General features: G+C 45.6%; 1 long non-coding RNA gene across 2 annotated transcripts in view; it reads left to right on the top strand.

The window, feature by feature from the left end:
• LOC130153223 (uncharacterized) overlaps nucleotides 1-12774 on the top strand; it is a 35114-nt gene extending 22340 nt beyond the window's left edge. For both annotated transcript variants that reach the window (XR_008823275.1, XR_008823276.1), the window contains exons 2-3: nucleotides 8379-8440; nucleotides 8538-12774. This is a non-coding gene — a long non-coding RNA (uncharacterized LOC130153223). The remainder of the gene's footprint in view (nucleotides 1-8378; nucleotides 8441-8537) is intronic.
• The last annotated feature ends 9157 nt before the right edge of the window (nucleotides 12775-21931 follow it).

The raw sequence follows: 21931 nt of genomic DNA on the forward strand, positions 1-21931 counted from the left end.
CCAGCCTTCAATTTACCTGCAAGCTCCCTTATCTCTAGGCTGTGGATCCATTCTGTACTGGATTTCTTAAATACGATGATGTTCTCCTGTGCAAGCTATTGTTTTTTAAGTCAGTAGCAATACCAGTGCTAAAAGTCTGTTTTGTTTCTCTGTTAACATGCTTGGGAGATCTGTTTTTATCCTGAGCTTGTCCTGTAGGGTTCACCTCCTCCAAATGCTTCCCTACCCTTTAAGTGTGCTGGGCCAGGCATGCAGGACTTGTTCTTTCTCACACTGAGAACATCTCAGCGTCACCCATCATCTGCAGCAGTCTTGCTCAGTGCTGGGTGACACTCCTGTGTGCTGGTTGCTTTATCAAGAGCTGTTAACCTTTCATTCATGTGATTTTTATTAGCAGCTGTGTGTGGCCTCTGAATGGTTTTAGGGTATGTTCCTGGACCTGATCACATTCTCCCCTTTGGTTATAAGTTGGGTTTGTGCACAGATTCAGTTCTTGCAAGCTGAACTCTTCAGTTCTTTGTGCAAACTTATTTTTCCTGTAAATACAATATTGTTTCTGGATTTTTCTGGGAAAGAATTCCTATTTACTCCATTCTCGGGTACTATGTTTTTTTCTAGGTGCAGCTCTCTCTTGCTTTTATTTGTACTTTCCTCCTTGCAAGAGGTGTCAGGAGGCTGAGCTCCACCCAACCCATCCTACATACCACGGCCTGAAATGTGCCATGAAAGATGGTTCTGCTTCTAACACGAAACATGTGCTTTTCATTTGAAAAGCAGTGACCAGAGATGGTGTGAGTATAGTTGGGACTTTAGCCAGGCACTTGCAGACCAACTTCATAGCATTGCCTACGAGAAGACCATTGCCTCAGAGTAGATAACTGCCTTTTCCTGGGCAATCCCTTACAGCTGCCCCAGCAGTGGCCTGTTTCCAAAGTGCTGTCACCCACGTTTATTCAATACTTGTCATAGTACAGTCTCTTCTGGAAGCAGGACCCTGTCTGAAGCTACTGATAACAGCTTGTTGTGCTGTTGACATGGTTGCGGATCCCATGACTCCCTGTATTTCTTTTTTTCAGATGTAGCATTCCAGGTCTCTATTTTTTTTTTAAGCCTTCCTTTCATTAAATTGTGCTGATGCCACAGAAAATTGTCAGCTGTCCATTCTTTCCCTAGACAGGGAATATATCTATATGTATATATATGTATATATGTATGTATAATCACAGCAAGGGGAGGAAAGGGTCAGGTGTTGCTATGGAAAGAGACTATTAATCTGTGACAGAACTGGTACTAGGGGAGGTGAGAGCCTTCCCCTGCACAAAATAAGCTTTAAAAGGATGCTCACGGAGAGCCCAGCCGTTCTCCAGGAGATGCCTGCACCAAGTTCTGTAATTTGGTAATTTGTTCCTCTTATTCCTTGCCTTTGATGATGGCTCTTCAACCAGATTTTCACTGATCTAAATGTAGCCCAGTCTCAACTACTCTGGATTAAATTAGAAAGAAGATTGGTATGAGGTACCGACTTGAATGCTTTACAAAGAGCGTGACGGCTAGGTCCCAAAGATTGTTGTAAGTTTCTCAAAAATCTTGTGATGGTTTTTGCCAGCCAAGCATCTACTTATATGCATAAAAAATCTTTCACTTTTAATAGATGTATCCAAAAGGAAAGAAGGGGAAGTTGAAAGCGAGGGGGGAGATTATCCCTTTTCTCATTTGTGTTAAAATCATGCCCCTTGCAGACCCCAGCTGCATGTCACTCTCTGGTCCATCATGGTCACGGGTTTCATCAGGGACTATCACATTAACCAGCCTGTAGCAAATGAAACTAGCTCTGCTCTTATTAACTCCATCACTGACCAGCACGAGGGAGGGGAATCCTCTGGTGCCTTTGCAGAACTGGTTTCTCTTTACTCCGTGTGTGCCTGTCCAGATACACGCAAATGGCTTCAGCTTTCTGAGGCTCCCGGTGAGGATGGGATTGAAGCAGCCATGCCTGACCCACCAACTGGTCTTTATCTGTACAGCCCACAAAACACAGAAGATTATATTATTAACTGTGGCATCTTGACTGCATTTAAAATTAAAAGGGTAAAAGGTAGACTTGCAGCTGAATTTCTCACCTGTAAAACTTAGGTTGTGCTCTGGGTGTTTTTACATCATCATCAGAATTATCTCTCTGGGTGTATTTTTTAGCAGCCCGCCTGATGGCTTCATCCTGGTCTGGCTTAGTGATGGAGCTAGAAGTAAAGAGTTAAATTAATTTCTTCCCATAAGGCAGGATTTTTCAATCCATTTCAGTGTTCTAGCCTCTGCCATTTTTCTTGCTGACCGCAGACCTGCCAGTTGGTGTTACCTCTCCCGGTCACTTGGAGGTTGCCTCATGGACCACAAGGTCTCTCCTGGCCAAAGGCTGAAAACTACTGCTTGGAGGAATGTGAATGAGCAGAACAAGCCTCTTGCAGGGTCATTGGCCTGGCACAATACTCACACACACCAAGTAATGTGCCACAAGCAACATTTTATTTTTGCTCTGCCTGCCAGTCTCAATTTCAACTTTTTAAAAATTTTCTTTTGCTACAGGAAACATCAGAGGACTGTGGATTGGGGACCACTGTCCTATATAGAATAAGAAGAGTTGGCTTAGATATTAAAGTATTAACGTTTCCTTGGGCCTCCCTTATCTCTAGCATGTTTACATTTTCTTCGGAAGTAGTTTGATTAGTTCTGATATTTTTGTTTTGCTCTGGACCCTTAAATCCTGGTAAGAAATCAGCATGTCTGGCTTTTAAACCTTTGCAATCGGAACAAGTCACCTTCTTGCAGGCACATGTGTCTGTGTGCATACACACAGAGACATGTGTCAATATACAGAGAAACAGAGAGAGGGGTTTATGTGCTTCTCGGGAGATCAAACCTGGGAAAAGGAGGGTGACTTTTTCCTCTACAGCATTTAGAAATATCCCATGACCCCTCTCTGCATTTTGCAGAGCAGATTTAGCTGCAGATCCAGCACTCCAAGCAGGGCTGCGGCCCCAGCCACTGCGTTAGTGTCATTTCTCCTTCCTGCCTACTTCAGCAATTATGTTTTCAGCCAAGAGCAGTGAACACAGAGAGGCAAACAGTAGAAAACTTGCAAATATTTGAAGGGTTTTTACTGATCAGGGTTCAGAGCTCCAGTTAGTTATTATTTCATAGTGTAGAAGAAATACAGGCTTTGTCTTCTGTAAGTGACAGACACAGGGTAACCATCAGAGTGGCTCCGGTGAGCTTCCCAATATCAAGACAGCTAAAGTTCTGTTCAGAAGCTGGTTGGCAAAGCAAACTGAGCTGCCCATCAGCCGGTGCATGGTACTGGCAACACAGAATGATGAGAGTAAAAAAATAAAAACAATGGAGTGGCCTATTCTAAACTTTGGGATAAGGGTCAAGATGCCTGATGTGATTATAGGTGGTCACTGGAGACAGGATGACTGGTGAGAAGGGGAGGGAGGTGGTTAGCAAGAGCTTGTGGTGTGCCTGGGGCAGACAAAAGAAGAGTCGGGAAGCAACAGTTGTATTTTCCAGAGCAAAGAGATTAATTAGCGAGAAGGGCTGGTTTTGTGGCACAGAGCAGGTTTTCTTCACAAATGGGCATGAATAGTACCATGAGAGAGATGGGGCTCTATTTCCTCTCTTGGGAATCCATGGATTGTTTGCTAGTGAGGGAAGAGGGATACAATCTCCTTAGTCCTACTAGTAAACCTATCCCCAATAAAAGCAGATCTTAGTAAATAGGGAAGGCTGGGGTTTTTTTTACTTGCTTGGGTGGTCCTTTTTGCATGATAACATGTGCCATATCAAATGGTGTCCACATCACTGCAAATGCTCCTTGGAGTCTGAAGTGTTTACAAGATAAATTTCAAATGGTGCAGGAAAGGGTGCATCACCATCACCTTACACAGTTGTTACATACTTTGCATCCAGTGTCCATTTTAAATTAAATGACAACATATGAGAGAGATTGCCTGACACGTTTGACCTATTTGTTATGACTTTGATAATTTTTTTAAAGATCCTACCTCGGGAAGATTTCTTAAGTGATAAGAGAGAGCAACTATTGGCTACTCATGCTAAAGGAGTGCCATGAAGGGAGGACAGGGGGAATGGAGGAAGAAAGGCAGTTGTATAAGATGTGGCTAAACAGATGATCCAAGCTGGCATCACTGGGGGAAAAAGAAACTGAGATAAGGTAAGAAAGAAATATATATAAAAAAGAAAGCATATGGGCATCTGGGAAGTGAGGTTAAGAAGTATGACCTTGCTGTAGGATGGAAAAAAGGAGTGTAAAGGATGTCTGGAAGATAGGCACAGGATGCTGAGAAAAGTGATTTGTCACTTGGGTTTTTGGGATGGGTGACAGATGGGAGGCTGTGGTGAGGAAGGACACACAGAAAGGAGGAGAAAGGGGCACACAGCAGACCAGGCTGGACCTCAGAAGGGTGGTGGAGGGAAGGTGACAGGCGGTGCAGGTCAGGGGGAGCCAGGGATGGCTGCCAAGCCCGCATGGTGATGGGGTGGCATTGTCAGTGACGATATTGTCAGGGATGGCAGACAACGGGAGTAGGATATGGGGGATGTGGGAGAAGAAAGTGCTTTCAGCCGCCACCGCTGACGTGGGAGGGGTAAGTTCAGTGTTGATCTCTCAGTGCAGTTCCTCAAAATCTGGGGCCATCTGGACACAGTCCTGTCCCTCATACAAGCTGTCAGCGGCATCGAGGGATTGCTCTGGCAGCCAGGACTTGCTGGCACATCCAAGAGCCTCCGTGCTCATGGCCAGGAGGGCAGATGGCACCAGATCCACTACAGTGGCTTTGCACCACCTGGTGCCCCCTCTTTGGGGGAGTCCTGCAGAGCCAGGTGAGCCTGGCTTCAGGCACTGCTGTGTCACTCAGCCGGATGGTGTAGGGCTACCCTGCCACACCACAATGAGTAGACACCTAAAGACCTTCAAGGATATGAGCCATGGTGCAAACGTTCAGGATGTCCACATTCATTTTTGGCTGGCTGTATTATGTCAGGCATCACCAAAACAACAGCCTGACATGGGTGACAAAGAACTCTGCTCACAAAATGTCTGCAAAGGAACAGATATTTACAGCGATCAATTTCTTCAGCCTCGTTTTCTCCGCACTTCCTTTGCTCAGCACAGATCTGATGCATAAATTAAAATTTGCGCTGGTGTTTTGAGTTGCTCCAGCAATGGGTATGAATAGGAGTCTTTAAAAATGTTGGCCGTTCCTGCTCACGCGCAGCTATACATCACGGATTATTTTATTCAAGAAATGTCATTGGCTTTCAACCATCCCATTAACAATACTAGTTTGTTATAGCATATCTGATAATGAGGATCTGAACAGCAAATGCTTTGGGGTAAGAAACTGATGGTATGTGTATATTACCGATCTTAGAGCTGTGGAAAATAATGCCAATGATTGCAGGCCTTCCATGAGAAAAAAAAAAAAAAAGGCGGTGCCAACAAGGACAGTATAAAGTTGTGTATCAGAGGAGATGACATGGGAAGCAAACAGTGACTGTGAATTGATTAAAGTGTCAGTTTCCCCTGGCTGAGGAGCACTGGCCATTTCTCTTCTCACCTTGGGCACTACCTCCTCGCAGATGCCATCCCTGGGGGAGGGAAGAGGTTGTAGTCAGTTCATCCAACCCACAGCCCTAACAAACTCTTCTGCCAGAGAAGACCCTGAGACATTTTACCTTGAATCCCATATGTGCATGTATTTCTTCCACTGGAAAATATAAATGTTTAAAAATAAATTACATCCATTTCAGTTAAACTTTAAGACTTCTCAAATCTAGGTATGACTTTCTGGTCAAAACCTCTGAGGCAGAGATGCTCATATAAGAATAACAAATGGACCCACAGTGAAGATATTCACAGAGTGAAATAGAAAGATAAACAGAAGATTTGAACACATTTCCTCTGCGTCATAAATGGGTTCCCTAAGCACTAATTTATTAGTAATTTGGTAAAGGGAAGAGAGGAGAGAAAGAAGAGAAGGAAAAAGATTCCAGTTGATAAATTTGCAACTGTTTTCATTGTATTTTATCACATAACATGAAAATACATGTAATGGATTCATACGCAAGCAAATGATGAAATACATATAAACTCATAAATAACTGCATACCCATATTAGACTAATAGAAAGCAGAGACCAGTCTTAAAAATTTACCTTGAACTATGCTAGACTGTACAGCTATGTCACTTTACCCCAGAAGAGCATCTCATCTAGCATCTGCTGTATGATTATACACTCTGCTTTGGGACTGCACTAATGTGACAATTTAGGAAGTACACTTAAATGAATGATCTGAAGTGTATGGCACAAGTACCTGTAATGGACCATCCCAAACTCCTCTTTTAGATAGGGAGAAAAGATGAAAACCTTTGACACAGTAGCCTTGACACAGGTACTTGAACGAATGCTGTAAGTATGGTGAATGTGGTTCAGGGAAGGGACATATAACTGCAAATATTATTAAAGCAGCTACTGATTTACAAATGCATAAACTGTAGAAGAAAGGGAGCCATGACAAAACCTGTTAATGATAAAATTGGAAAGAGAAACATTGCTTACCTAACTGGTTAAATCATGATGGAGAATAAAATCAATTTAAAAAGAAACAGCAGATTTAGAAGCACACTCAATACGTCTGCCAGCCTAAAATAGCTGGTGCCGCTAAGGAAGAGAAGTCTATAACCACAGCGAAACTGTCCGATTCTGTTCAGTCCTATGCAGATCTGTACACTACAGCCTCTCAGCCGCCTCCACTGATGCTGCAGGCAAGAGTTACCCAGCTCTACCTTTGCTCTCCCTACTGACAGAGAGGACTGAACTTAACCTCTCAGAACAGATCCATCTTAATCATAGAATCATAGTTTGGGTTGGAAGGGACCCTAAAGCTCACCTCGTTCTAACCCCCCGCCCCGGGCAGGGACACCTCCCGCTGGCCCAGGCTGCTCCCAGCCCCATCCAGCCTGGCGCTGAGCACTGCCAGGGACGGGGCACCCACAGCTGCTCTGGGCAGCCTGTGCCAGCGCATTGCCACCCTCACAGAAAAGAATTTCTTACTAATAGCTAAGGCAAATCTACTCTCTTTCAGCTTAAAACCGTTGCCCCTCATCCTATCACTACATTCCCCAACATCTTGGACATCTATATGTCCTCAAAAGATCTAGAGACAGATTTACAATCATTAACAGAATAAATTTCAGGGGTATGAAATTAATACCTACTGGGTGACTTCAGGGCTCAACATTCATTGATTTTAAAACAGCAGAAGCTTTTAAAACTTTTTTTTTTTTTTCTGATTAGGTCCTATAAACATAACTTCTGGGTGTCTAAGCTCTCATGAAAAATCAAAGGAAGCCTGCATGCAAAGCAGAAGTAATTTGTCTCACTTTAGTTTACTCTCGTTTGTCCCGGAAAATGAAAAGAGGCTTTTCTCAATGCACGTGTGCAATACAGTTGTGTTTGGAGTTAAACTTCTTATTGTAATGTTGGAAACCCAAACTGTGCATGCAAATCCCCTGATGGCTTAGTACCGGATTTCGGAGTATCATTGCAGAGACATCTTTGAAAATTTGGCCCCATTTTGTAGTGATAACGTGACAAATTCCTCCTGTATGGCAATTCTGGTGAGCAGTGTGCCTGGAGGTTTGGCTAGTTTGTGAGGATTAAAGTCTTGGTTTTAAAGACAGTAGCTTATTTTTCCTCCAAAACAATCATGAAAATAGAGATACCTGCTTTTAGAGAAAAACAGATCCACAAGATAGAAAATTACAGTTACCTAATCTGAGTGGTGTTTGAAAGCTCCCAACGAAGCCTGGCTCCCCTTGTTAAGTTCCTCTGCCAGGACCTGGGCCTGATTTTTTTGATTCTTCATTGCTTTGAGCATGCAGGATTTCTAAAGAAGCTCACTTTCACCCTGTTTACTTCAGAAATTCAGCTCAGGTTTCTGTCTCTTATGGATCCTGAGCATACACCTGACATGAGTCCTCATGTTGGGCTCCAGTTAAAGGACCCAGTGTTGGGTGTGATGGCTTTCCTTCCCTCATCCCAAGCCCGTGTTCTGTCACACAAAAGGGCATCCTTATGCCAGGATCAAGTCCACTAGCTCCTTCACTTGTTCAAAGGTATCCTTTTATGCCTTTTATGATAGACATTTTTCTTAAGCCCTTGCCAATTAAATTCAGTTTAATAACTCTGTCCATTTATGTGACACATTTCATCTTGGGAGACCTAATAAAAACACTAATTACTGTTCAGAGTGCTCCCAAGAGGTGAATTATCATTATCACATCTTCATTCTGTTGATAGGGAAACTGAGGCAACGTGACCTGCGTAGGACAACAGACCAGAATCCTTGCCAAACCACCCAGGTGAGTTCAGTGCTGTATGTTTTTCCATGTGGGGCAAAATCTACTTCTTCTGGGTGTAAATGGAGGAATACCTTGCTATCTCAAGTCTTTCTTCCAGAATTCAACAAAGGAAACAGCTGAGAGCATGGAGCTATCAAGTCTTGGAGCCTCTGCTTCCTCCTCATGTTTTGATTAAACTTCCTGCTGTTGCATCAACACTCTTGGCAGAAGCAAAGGTCGCTCTTAAAGGCAGCAAGGTCCTTTGGGTACAAAAGCGATACAGCCGTCACCCAGCAACATCCAGGGGCTTTTTCAGTTGGGGCTGAGTGAGTTCACCCCAGGATATACGCCCAGATGACCTTGCAATCGTGACCATGCTGCTATACCAGACCTGTGCGACTGTCACCAGCACTTGGGGCATTTGAAGGATGATGCAAAGGTGAATGAAGGGAGCCAGGCCATGAAAATGATGTCTCTGCATCTTTCTGTTCTCTGCTGGGCATCTAACTTACAATGCCAGCAACGCTTTTCTCCCTTGGTCTCAAGAGGAAAGCTGTATTTGGAGTAGGGCAACATGCCTTCATTTGAGATATTTAATGCCTTCGAAGCACCACCAAAGCTCAATTAGCAAATAGAAAAAAAAAAACCCAGAAGTCAAAGCAGGAGACCTATGTATGTAGTTCCAACATCAAAGGAATATTACCTGCGCTTTCATCTCCCTTTCCTCTTGTGAGTCAAAGGTAGAACACATTACTGCATATTTTAAGCATTTTCTATTTTGAAAGCTTAAATGTCAGTGTAATTCCCCCAATGGTAATTTCTGTTGTGCCGTTCCAGGCGGGTACTTCAACAGAATGTCTCCCAGTTTTCACATGATTATCTCCATCTCCTCCTTTGATAGGTTTGCTTCCAATTGCTTCAAGTATTCACTCTGGATTTGAACTGGTTCATATTCCTTGACAATTTGCTTTGAGCGCTGTCAGATGAGGTGTGGTACTGCCTTTTATGGGGCATTTTTGATGTCGTACCTTCCCCTGGCTCCCCCATCCTCTTCTCTCAAACGCAGGATCATCTGGTTGCACCTAGACTTACTTGCTGTTCAGAGCAATCTATAATATAACCACCTGGAAAAGAACATATCTTTTTTTTCTTTTTCTTTTTCCATGTTTCTTTCTTTAGAATGAACTTTGCATTTGAGGATTATTGACAAATCTGTTTGAAAAAGACATGTGAAGAAAAAACCTTTATGGTCCATCTTGTGGTAAAAAGCGGGTATTTCTTTGCTCATTTGAATGTCGGTGGATTATTTATGCTGGTGCAATGTTTTGAAGAGATAAAATACTCCCCACTGTGCTACATGCAAATCTCTGCAACGTAAACATAAATAGTTGTTGCACATGCATAATCAAAGACATTTTTTATAATTATTGTTGGATAGTTCAGTCCTCTAATAGCATCATCTGGTGTAAATCAGTGTAGCTCTACTGAAGCCTGCAAAGCCCCTACCGATTTGTACCAGATGGGACTCAAACTCTTCGCTCTAAGTTTAGTCCTTCTGAAAAAAAAGAAAAGAAAGGGAAAAAAAAGGCAAAAGCCTGACAGTCCTTGAAAATGAACTTCTTGTTAATTCATGGAAAGCTTGTAGAGCAAGAGTGGCAGGGACTTTTCTTGATCCATATGTATGCCTCAGTCCTTATCTAGAGAGAACATTTCTGCGATGAGGGAAGGCGTGGGTTTCTGTGCCAAGTTAGTTCTTGGCCCCTCTGCTCAGACTATCGCAAAGATTTGCCAGATAATGTCATTTATATTGTGAACTCCTTTCTGCCGAGATTTGGACTAAGACAACCAGCTCTTTAGCATAGGCCAGCATACCGCTGCCAGATGCTAAGAATTTTCAGTCGTTCACAACCTGTGCTGCATTTTTAGATACCTGAAGGTGAAGGGCTCAAAATCTGCTTTTCTGTCCCCAGAGCCATCTTGTTTCACTGTCATTCAGCATTATCTTTTCTCCAACATCGTACACAGCACAAAGAACTTTTTAAAGCTACTTTGACACCTGATTCTACCCCAGCTGAAGACAACAACCTCAGTCTCATCCTTCTGGTGTTCTGCAGATAAACTTTGCTTGGAGTTAGTATAAAATACAATGCTCAGCAGCATTTATTTTCACAAATTCATTTAGACTACATCATCCAAATAGCTGCTAGTGGAGACTGCCCAGGCATATTTCAATGCCATAAACATACATTTATTTCCAAATCATCAGTGTTAGTAACCGGCATACAGAGTGTTTTGTCCAACAGAAATTAAGGTAACTTAGTGTAAAAAGAGGTGGAAAATTAGAGGATTGTTCCCTTTTGAATGTTGACAGCAAAAATATCCCCTAAATACTGAATTATCGCTTACTATAAGATAATAGAACGTTCACCTAAATTTCGTGGAGGTGTAAGATTTTACAGTATTGAAGAGTACACACATATGCATGCACTATAAATGTATCCAGCTTTCAACCAACTGAAATTTTGCATTACTGTGATCTGCTCTTTCAGGTTTGCCTGCCTGTGAGATTTTTTTCCTGTTTTCTGCATTTTCAACAAGATCCTCCCAAAGAGTTGTTATTCTTGTATAAGCTTGATGTGGACACAAACTTTTTTGCAAGAAGTCTGAGCTACTGTTAGCAGCTTCTGAAGAGCTCTAAGTCTGATGCGGGTTTAATTTGTGATGAGTGCCATGGCAGAACAGTCTAACAATATAAGTCTGTTGGACATGTCGTCTGGGCTGTCACGTTCAATTTGCACATGACCTCCTGGCCAAAAAATGGGAAAGAAGTGGTAGAATGTGGGACTGAAAGCTTATATTATTGCTTTGACAGCTTCACTCATCTAGAAGTAATGCAAAATGCAATTTATATTTATACTCTCTGACCTTCTGTACAGAGAGGGAAACTATCTAATGATGGGCCATGGTAGCAGAGAAAGAAACAGATCTCAATACAGCTGGAATTTGTCTACATTTTTTGCTTTTCAACCATTCAATTACAGTCAAAAGATAAATGAAACATGAAGAGTGCCTTGGTTAGGTAGTGACACAATTATTTTATAGTGAGTAGGTTCTGGCTTTGAGCCTTGGCAAAGGTTGCCATGCACGCCTTGTTTCACTAGATACAGATAATCTGCCTGCTCCCACTGGACAAATCCCCTCTGTTTGGAGGTGTGTCATTATGCCCATCACAGGAGGAGAAGAAAGACACTAGCAACTCAGTACCACTTTTCCCGTGCATTTGAATATTCTTGAGAGAGGCTGACACTCTAATCCTATTAACTACGATAAATCAAGTCAGGCCTAATTGTAAACGGGACATTATTCATTTTGGTGGAAAACAGGCAGATAGGAAGAACGCACCACATTCTTCTCATCCGAGGAGCAGCACGTGGGTTTGTATCTTCTCAGGGAAAAAATAATGCATAAATCAGCCTTTGATTCTGACAGAACTGCCGAAGTAAATACCGGGTAACACCTGAAGATCCTTAACAACGTGTCTCAGAGCAGGTATCATACTGCCATAGCTCAGCATCCTTCAGAGGCCTTCACTGCAGCCACGACTGTTTACAACAGCATGATTTGGCTCAAAAATTCAGCCTCCAGCTGCATCTGTTTCTCTCTTTTCATCTAAAAGAGATGCAGCATTTGAAGGAAAAGTTATTTGCAGGAATGAGCATTAAGGGAAGACAACAGGCACATAAAACAGAAAGTACAGGTTTTATGCGTGCCAGTGTATTTTGGACAACTACATCAGCCTGAATTTGTCTCTTCATGCCATTGATCTCTTCTGCCTTAAATAGGAGCTGATCCAAAGGCCATTGGCCTCAATAGCGAGACTTTCATAAATGGTTGTAGGCTGTGAAACAAGCCTAGGGGTAGCCTGTTTTCTGTCTTAATTGTTTTATTCTGGATTGCCGCATTTCAATGGGTGTTTTTTTACTTTTGTAGCTTGAATGATTAAAACCCCATATTATCAGACAAAAAATTTAACTGATATCCAACTTTCTTCATGGAATTCCTTTTTTAAAAGTTATATGATGGCAATAATAAACAACTAAACCAATGGTCACTATACCGTTAATATGTCAGAAAAGAATAAAAATATACACACAAAGGCTATGGGAAGGTCATGTTTCATAAATAAATGCAATAAGATGAAACAACTAAGACAAAATAGTGCAATGATGAGAGGCTGAGTGAATATTAAAATGCAATTTATCTTTCTTTTGGTTTGTTTGCCAGTGAGAAAAAGTACTTTGTCCAAACTATTAGTTATCCTACAGGTTAAAAACTTCTTACCTCTGCACCTTTTGGAGCAGAATATAATTATATTTTTTAAATTATAAGAAACCTTGGAATCTAGTTGATTTATGTAGCTTCTTTCTCTGGTCCCTGCAGGCTGGTGGAAACTCCTGGCTTTCCAGCGTGTAATGTTACAGTACATGGGTTTAAGTGATGGGCCACACATGAGGACTGAGATCTCTGGGGTGACTCCTCGGAGGCGAGGGGCATGGCTGAGTGCGAGCATGGCTGTGTGAGGGGCACTTTGCAGTGTGAACCTCGCAGTTGGTGCACATGGTTAAATCAATACCCACCTCCCTCAGGGCTCCTCCAGCCAAAGAGCACCAAAGCTCTACCAGGGAGTGATCTAACCGGGAGGTCTGCTTCCTTTTCTTTCTTCTTTTTTTTTTTTTTTCCCCAAGTGGACAGCTAGAATAGAAAGAAGTTAAAACAACCACAAACCCCCCACAACATACCTGTCTAGGTCCGAAAACTTGTCTAGGTCTGACTCCTGCTGGTGTCACCACAGGCTTTGCCCTTGGCAGCAGGAGGAAAGGCATGAGGCCTTTGATTTGGATGGGAGGGAGAGGAACGCCCTCGGGTAATTGCGAGGTTGCTTTTACAACCTCTTGCCCAGCAGCTGGTACAGTAAGCGGTGTCTCCTCTCGCACATTTTGCAGACCTTTTCCAGCTGAGTCATTAAATCTGGAAAAAAATGGAGCAGTTGAGCTGGTATTTTGGAGGATTGATTTGGAAGTGGGAGGAGGAAAAAATCCCCCTCCTTTGTCTGCACCCTTTTTTTTTCCACCAAGCTGCTGGAGTGAAGCAGTTAATAGTGATTTTTTTCCCCCATCATTTTTAATCCACAACCTTGCCCTGTACCTGCCCTTATAATCCCCTAGCATGTGCTGGTGACATCACATGGCCATCAGCTCCCAGCTCCATCCCTGTGACTGTCATTAACTGTTGCAAGCAAATGAAAAATGACTGGGAGACTCGGTGGCTCCCACCAGTGACCTTGGGTATTATTAGAATGACCTCGCTTTGGCTTGACCATAAAAAAAAGAAAAACCTTTCTTGATATCATCACAGGGGCTGGGGCTGAACTGAGGCTGTTTGCAGCGAGGAGAGGGAGAGGAGTCGAGGAAACCATTAAAGAAAGCAAAGTAAATGTTATGCAAAGATGCAGTGGCCATAAATACTTGATCAGAGGCGCAGCCCCGTCACAAGCCCGCAGCCTGACCCCTTGCCAGGACACGCCGGGCAGCACTGGGGTTACAAAGCACCTTGCTGGTCCTAATTTCAACCCACCTCCTGTTTGTTATTTGTTTGCTTGATCTTTAAAAAAATAGAAAATCACATGTAGCCACTTAAAGGCTCATTGGCCTCACACACCTTATATTCTGGCGTACTTTTGCAGTCCTACACACACCTCTGTACACGGAACAGGCAACAGGCTGGGCAGGACACACACTGCTTCGTGTAGTGTAACACGGAAAACCTGTCTTTATGTATCTGTGTACATACACCTACTCTGCGTGCAAACACACATGCACACATATATACAGTATGGTTATACATGCGCATAAGTATATACATACACGTACAGCACATATTTATAAATGTTCATATTTATTGTTGTGCATTATTCTCAATGCATATGAATATGGACATAAAAAGAGCACATACTCATCACATCTGATGTTGCCTTCTATATAATGCATAATGGTATGTGTAGCACATAGCAGTTGCATTTCTTCCAGTGTACTCTAATGATATTAGTAATAGCAGTAATAGGAATAATAATAATAATAATAACAACAACAACAACACATAGCTGGGCTGGGCCAAGGAGATAGGAGGATGCCCTGCTGTTTAATGCTCTCCCTGGCAGGGATCTGCGGGCTTTGCCAGGGCAGGGGCTGCCCAGGATCCCCAGCCCTAGCTCCAGTGTGATGCTGGGGGACCACGACAGGCTGCAATGCACTGCCCGGGGGGACTGGTGGGGGGACACAGCCAGGACACCGGGGTCCGGCTGCCCTCGAGGAGCCTCGCAGTGAAATGGTTAAAGCCCTGGAGGCAGACAGAAGCGATCCTGCAGCCGCTGTCCTGCCTCGCTTCTCTGCTGTCAGCTGGAAATGGATCTGATGCCCTCTGGACTTTAACTCCTGACGAAAAGGGCATTTTATTACAGGTTATGACAAGTTGCAGAGAGACTTGGAGAACTCAGTAAGAAGAAACAGCAAGTGGAATCAAGGCGGGGTGGGGGGGATGCTCCAGATGTTTGGAAGACAGAGCGAAGATGACCGCAGGTGGTCGGTGCGAGCAGAAGCCCTGGTGCGATCGCATCCTCCGCCGGCCGCTGCGCGGAGCGGGGCGGCTGCTGCCCCGGCAGAGCCAGCGCGCCCGGGTACCAATGCCAGCTCCTCCTGGGAAATTAGGAGCGGAAAGCACCAGACCTCCTGTTTTCGCTACTAAACCGGGGCTGTCTGAATGTCTAGAGAGCTTCCCTCCCTCCTTGCGCCGCGCAGGGCAGGCTGTGCATGAGGCGGGAGGAACCAGCTGCAGTCGGGTTCCCCTCCCAAGTCCTCCATCTCTTTCCTCTTTGGGGGCGGAAGGGCAGGGACTGCCGCCCGCGGGGGGGGCTGACAGCCTGCCCGTGCCCGGCGGAGCGGGTGGGGAAAGGCTCTGCGCGGGGCCGCGCTCGCAGCTCCGCTCCCGCCTCTGAGTCCTTGGACCTGCACGTCGTTAGAGGGATGCCAAGGACTTTCTGGAGTCTGTCAAGTACTCAGGGCTTCTGTCTGTAGTGGCATCCTCATAGACAAACTTCGCAGGTGTTAAAAAAAATACGCCGAATAATAATAATAATAATAATAATAATAATAATAATAATAATAATAATAATAATAAACCCAACAAGCTTAACAGCTGCTCAGGGACACTGTAAACCATCTGATTTTGCAGGATAAGGCTACTATCCTAATTCTCCCTGGCAGCTTTTCAAGCGCGTTTCATTGCTGATTGCCAATGGAGGAGGCTCAGTCTCTCCCTTCGAGCCCCGCTCGGCGCCTGCCGGGTGTCTCTGGGAGCGGTTTGGCACCGGGAAAATAAACTCACATCTCGGGAGCCGGGGGTGAGTGGGGGGCTAGGGGGGTGGGGGGAGGAAGAGTGCTTGTGTCTGGAAAAATAAAAAAGTTTCGAAGTGCCAGAGTTTCAGCCGGGGTAACGTTATGCCTTATGGCAGGTGAGCAACGCCCGGGGAGCCCCTCATCCTCCTCTGGACGGGGAGAAACGCGACAATCGCAAAGACAATATGAGGACACGCGTGTATTTTAGGAGCCCCAGGATGACCTCTGTGCCAGCCTGCCACCCCTGTGCAAGCCGTGAGCCACACAAGCTTCCATCGGAAGAGCCGAGGGCAGAAGCACTGGGCACAAACCGCAGCGCACAGCACCTCCGCGCCTCTTTGCCCCCCCAGATGATGCTCCCGCCGGCCCCCTCTAGCCTGCCGGCCAGGTCACTGTCACTGTCTGACGCCTGGCATTTCTCTTTGGCTTATGGGTCTTATTCTGGGTTTATATTTATTTTTGAAGGTTGACCCCCCAGTAACATCAGGGGTTTCCTCCGAAGGAAAAATAAACCCCAACAAAATCCCAGAGCAATCGGCACAGCGAACCGGAGCTGCCTGGTTCTGGAAACGACGCTCGCAGAAAGGGTGAAAGTCATGAGGCTCTAACCAAAAATGTAACAAACCCCGGCCAGTATCACAAGGGCAAAGTTCCCATGGGCCTCAGGGTTTGCTCTTATCCTTACTTACACTGATAAGTCCTTTTGCTAAATCCCCCAAAGTTGCTTGCTCTTCCGTTTCATGTATAAAGTTACCGAAATCTGACAGATAAGACAGATTTACTGTTTCTGGATAAGACTTAGAGCCAGACTTAAGAGACTACACTGCAAAAGATCAGTTAAAATGTGTTGCTGCTTCAATGAAAGACTGTTGAAAAAAAGTGTTTTACTTTAAACCGTAGCATGAGGAAAATCATAATATAGTAAGAGGACGAAAGAGGCAGCTCCCAGAAGAATAAAGGCATTCTCCGCTCTGCTGTCACTCGCGTTTTCACCTGTGCCTGAGCCTTCGAGAGCAGGCGGAGTGGCTCAGGGAGCCGCTTCTCGTCTCCTTTTCTTCTATTTTATTTCAAAACGCAGCCGACACCTTCACAGATACATGACATTATTCCGCACCCACGCTAGAAGATAGGTTTAGGGGGAATGTGGTGGAAGTGTGCATTAAGGATAGGGCAAGCCAGTGAAAAATTGGAAAATCCTGGAAGTTTTTCTAAAAGCGGTATGAAAAGACAAATTAGCGGGGACTCCTGGGTTTATAATGTATCAATTATATACTCTTTTCGGGGACCTGTGTCACGTAAGGAAGGCTGACAAATTTCGAAAGAGTCAACTGTTTGCATCTTTCACTTCAGCGACAAATTTTTGCTGGCGTTTGCAGCGGCTGGTGTTTGACTGCACTGGTGCTTTGGAGGAAGGCAGCCCAGCCCTGGCTTCCTCACCCCACCGATAACCCCAGCTCCCCTCTGGTTAGCCGCAACTGTTTGGATTGGAGCTAGCGAGCCCCGAAACTCTTACAAACATGAACAGAGAAATATTCCATGCGAAAGGATATTATAACTCAGGAAGACACATCACCTTGCATTGGGTAAAAAAAAAAAAAAAAAAAGTATGGGCTTTCGCTCAGGTGTATTTGTAAGTTGTCTTTTTTTTTTTTTTATGGTGGTAAAAGAAGGAAAGGACGATTAAAATCTTTAAAGGTAAAACAGGAGAGGAGAATGAGCGATCCTAGGATGAGGAAAGTCAGGCAGGAGTGCGTCTGATGGAGAACAAGGGTTTCTTTGAGAAGTCGCTGGAAGATGGGCGAGCAGATGGCAACCCGGGAGCCAGACAGCAGGATTTGCCCCTCTTCTAGAGGAAGAGAGGGCATCGCCCTTCCCTGGGTCCCCCCAGCCCTCGGATAATAAACTCAAGTGTCTGCCTACCTCAGCCCTGCCCATCTTCTTTAGCCAACTTGACAAAGTGGAAGAAATATGACATGTGAATTATTAAAGAGGAGGCAGTTGACTCCTAACCTCTGTTGCTTTTTCTCAGAACCCATTACCTGAGAATTTATCTTGCAGGAATTACAGTGTCTGAAAGCTTCGGGAGGAGCAGCGAGCAGGGAGGGGGGCGTTTGAATAAGAGTTTTGAAGAAATAGCGCTGAAAAGCACCAGGTTTCACCTTAGCATTTGCACCACTCAAGAGGTGGATAACGTGTTAGAGAAAACAAGCCATTCCTCTTTAGAAGTGGATCAGTTCGCCACAGGGAGCCGGGGAATAAAATCCGGACTGAATTTAAAACGACTATCACCACTTAAATACCTTTAAAAAGTAGGAAGGGGTAAATGGAGAGCTTTTCCGCGATTAAAGTTTGTCCTTTAGCCCCGTTCTTAAAGTTACTGAGGACACTTTATAAATAACCTCCCTGCCCGGGGTGAAGCAGGGCTCAGCAGTGGGTCGTGCTCAGCCCCTCGACACCCAGAGACAAGATTTATCTCTGCCAGGGATGCGGAGCCCGAAGTCCTGGCGGGGGAAAGGGCACAAACCCTCCGTACAGGCTTCAAAGTTTAGAGGCTCCTCCATCACCTTCCCTACAAAAGTTTCACAGGGACTGTGTAACTGCCCGGCAACTCTCAGGCCAAGCAATGCGGTGGCTGATTTTTTCCAGGAACTTGTAGCAGAGGGGCACATTGAATGGCACAGATATTTCGGTTTTTATTTTTTTTTAGAAAGGGGAAAAGCCCACTCTGGGAGAGAGGGGTGTGCTCTTTCCGGTCCTTTGGGCATAGATTTGTATCTTCCGCTGCCAAGCTGAAGGTAATAATTGAATCTCTCCCAAATCTTGGTGATAGAGCAGTCAGAAATGACTCCATCTGACAGCAGAGCCATGAGGCAAGTGATGGATACTATTGTCCAAGCCTGACCCTCCATTAACACCACCTATCAGCATCTGTATTCTGTCACCAATTCCCATGCCGGAGCCAAGAGGGGTGACTCTAATATTCTGAGCACATTGAAGGCTTCCATGCTGAGTTCAACCCTGCATCAACTAAATGGGTGGAGAGGATGACCTAAACCTTGCTCTCTCTATCTCCACTCGCCTTATTACCCCTCTCCAATCCCATTGTTTTGCAGGTGCCTGCAATTTGCTCCTTATCTCCTCACTGTTTATGAGGGCTCCTTTTTATTAATACAAAGGGAGAAATGTTATTAATATTAATTAACAAAATAAAAAATGAAGCAGTTTTGGGAATCCACCAAATGAATAATCTCATCCCCTAATTGGAGATGAAGTTGGGGGGGGGGGGGAAGGAGGTGTAAGAGAAACAGATGACCTACTGGGTGACAGGCACAGGTTGGAAGGGTGACATTTTATTGTAAGCCTCCTTATGAAAGGAAGAAAAGGAAAGGACCAGTCAATTTAATGCAGGGACCAAGAGTGCAAGAGTGTTGCTAAGAGACAGAGATGCTGCTAAAGTTCTGTGAGAAGCTGTACCCTGACCTTATGCAAATGGAGGCTTCCAACTCTTTGTGGAAAGGCTGCAAATTCCACCCACTGTGTCACCAATACCTGGCATCGAGCCTTTTATTCAAATGTTCTCTAAAAACACACACGCAGAAGATGTGACAAAGCATGACACATTATGACACATTTAGGGCTGGAAGGGGGGCACGCAGAGGGGGGAGCGGGGAGGGGGAAAGGACGGATCTCATGGTGGAAATGTCACCCATCCATACCTCCTAGAGCCTGTCATCTTTCCCAAGCTGAGAGACGAACCTATGGATTCCTGAATTACCTTAATCCAGATCTATTAATTCCTTGTGCGTGGGGGAAGCTTTGGGAAAAGAGAGGAGCCACCACGATATGCTCGCTAGCAGATACATCTATACCCACATCTGCCAGCACCTATAGCTGGCCAGGGACTTCCTTCTGGCTCCGATTACTCACCCACCCCCCCCACCCCCCTCAAAATACGGCAGGGAAAAACCAGCCCTAGGCACAGTTTAGCCAGGGCCCAGACCTATAGGAAACTGTTAAATCCGGCAGTGCAGGGAGGTGAAACACTCCCAGCGAAGTTCAAACACAACCTTCACCAAAGATTCAAGGTGGAGAAAGTGACTGCAGCGGCTTTTACTTACTGCAATCAGCAGAAAGTAAATACCCGTGTAGATCAATACAGCCCAGCTCCTGACAGAAAACAAGCAAGCTAGTTTGTTATTGTTGTGTTTGGGTTTTTGGTTTTTTTTTTTTGTTTGTTTGTTTGTTTGTTTTTTTTAAAGGAATCTGAGTTGCAGACAGGCATCAGTTTATTAAAGAGTTATCTCGAGGGAAAAAAATCCTAGAAAAATCCCGGGCTACGTCAACTGTCTTCCTAATATTTTCTGCACCTGCGAATGCTAAACGTGGGGCTGCCTGGAGCGCCCAGACTGGGTGAGGAGCCGGGAGCCGGCGCTGCAGCCTGGCTGCTCCCGGACTCGCTCGTTTCCCTCGCTGCACCTTGCTCCCACGCAAGTGACGAATTTATATTTTCCCAAGAACGTGCAGAGTTGCGATGCATCGAAAGAAAGGGCTGTTTGTGCTCGGAATAATAATAATAATAAAAAAAGAGCAGGATAATCCTGGGTAGCTCTCTAAAATGAAAGCACAATAAAGTGCTCCAAGAGAGGGTCGTGCTGTCGGGCTAAGTTTGCACCGGTTAAATTCAATACTGCTCTGTTTTCCACGCGATCTGGAAATTATCGGTTTACTTTCATTTCAGTTGATCCTCGGGGCACTTTTGGGACTCGCGGCCAATTTTCTTTTCACAGGAGATAGGATTTCTCTGGCCGCCCTGAGCAGCAACTGAGAAGTGACTCAGCTGCAGCCTGCGAAGTAAGTTGATGCCCGATTACTCATCCTTCAGACGCACAGGGTTTGCCGGTGCTTGGAGCCAGATCGAAAAGTCGAGCTGGGGGAAGCAGCCAAAAACTTACAGCCCCTCCGTCCCCCCAGTGCTCACCTGCTCCACCCCCCGCTCCCCCCCCCCCCCCCCCCCCCCCGGCCCCAGCCCCAGCCCTTTGCAGGGAAAAGCCGCGCTGGGCATCTCCCGTCCCCAGGATACCCCAGACCAGATGGAAAACGTGACCCTTCCAAAGCAAACGACCCAGCCTCCTGGGTGGAGATGGCAGTGCCAGGGGCAGACTGCTTCCCGCGGTGCCACCCGCCTCCGGGGCTGCTCCCAGTGCGGTCCCGCTCTGCCCCCGCGCTCCGCCGCGCAACTCCCGCGCCGCGGGTCCCCTGGTCCGGCTGGTCACGGTAAATGAATTTACCCGTGCAAATTGCCCAGTAGATATATATATATATTTAATAGTAAGACTTTTCATAATGTGCACAATACTATTAATATTTCATATTAGCAGTGTGTGTATGGTGAACTTTGTAATGGGAAATTCAATCGTCGCTGTAAATATTAATGGAATATGAAATGAAGCCACAGCTTCCATGTAGCACTGACAGTAAAACGGAGTGAACATGTGGTGGCCCTGGGGCAAGATAGGCCTTTCCTCTTGTCTCTCTTGCTTTATTACATTAGCCCGAGCCTCTCCTTACAGTTCTGGGCTCAGAAGCTGAAGTTCACAGGTCAGCCATGACAAATGTCCCTACGTCTAGCCAAACAAGACCCCCTGGCCTTGCCATTACATCTGCCCAACAAGCCCCTGGAGAGTGCTTAAGGGTGTCTGTTGCAGGTAAAGAGCTCTTTAGCGCAACTTTCCAAACAGATTAGAGGACCGGAGGCTCCCGCGGCTCCTTCGGGGCTGGCTGCGGGGACCCTGCCGCCTGCCCCCGCCCCCGGGGGGCACCGCGCCCAGGCCCCCTCCCGTGCTCCGTGTCCACGCGTGGGTTGCCCCTGCCCCGGAACAGGGCTCTCCCCCCGCCCCGCGGTGGCTCAGGACAACCCCGCGCCCCCCACTCGCGCCGGGGCTGACCCACGGCCCGCGGCAGGGCGGCCGCGCAGCGCGGGTGTTCCGCGGCGGCCAGGGATGCGTTGGCAGCCGCGCCTCGGAGGGCACTGGACGTCAAACGCCTTTCTGGCTCATCGGCA

Source organism: Falco biarmicus, chromosome 7 (genome assembly GCF_023638135.1).
Source record: "Falco biarmicus isolate bFalBia1 chromosome 7, bFalBia1.pri, whole genome shotgun sequence".
NCBI classification, from domain to species: domain Eukaryota; kingdom Metazoa; phylum Chordata; class Aves; order Falconiformes; family Falconidae; genus Falco; species Falco biarmicus.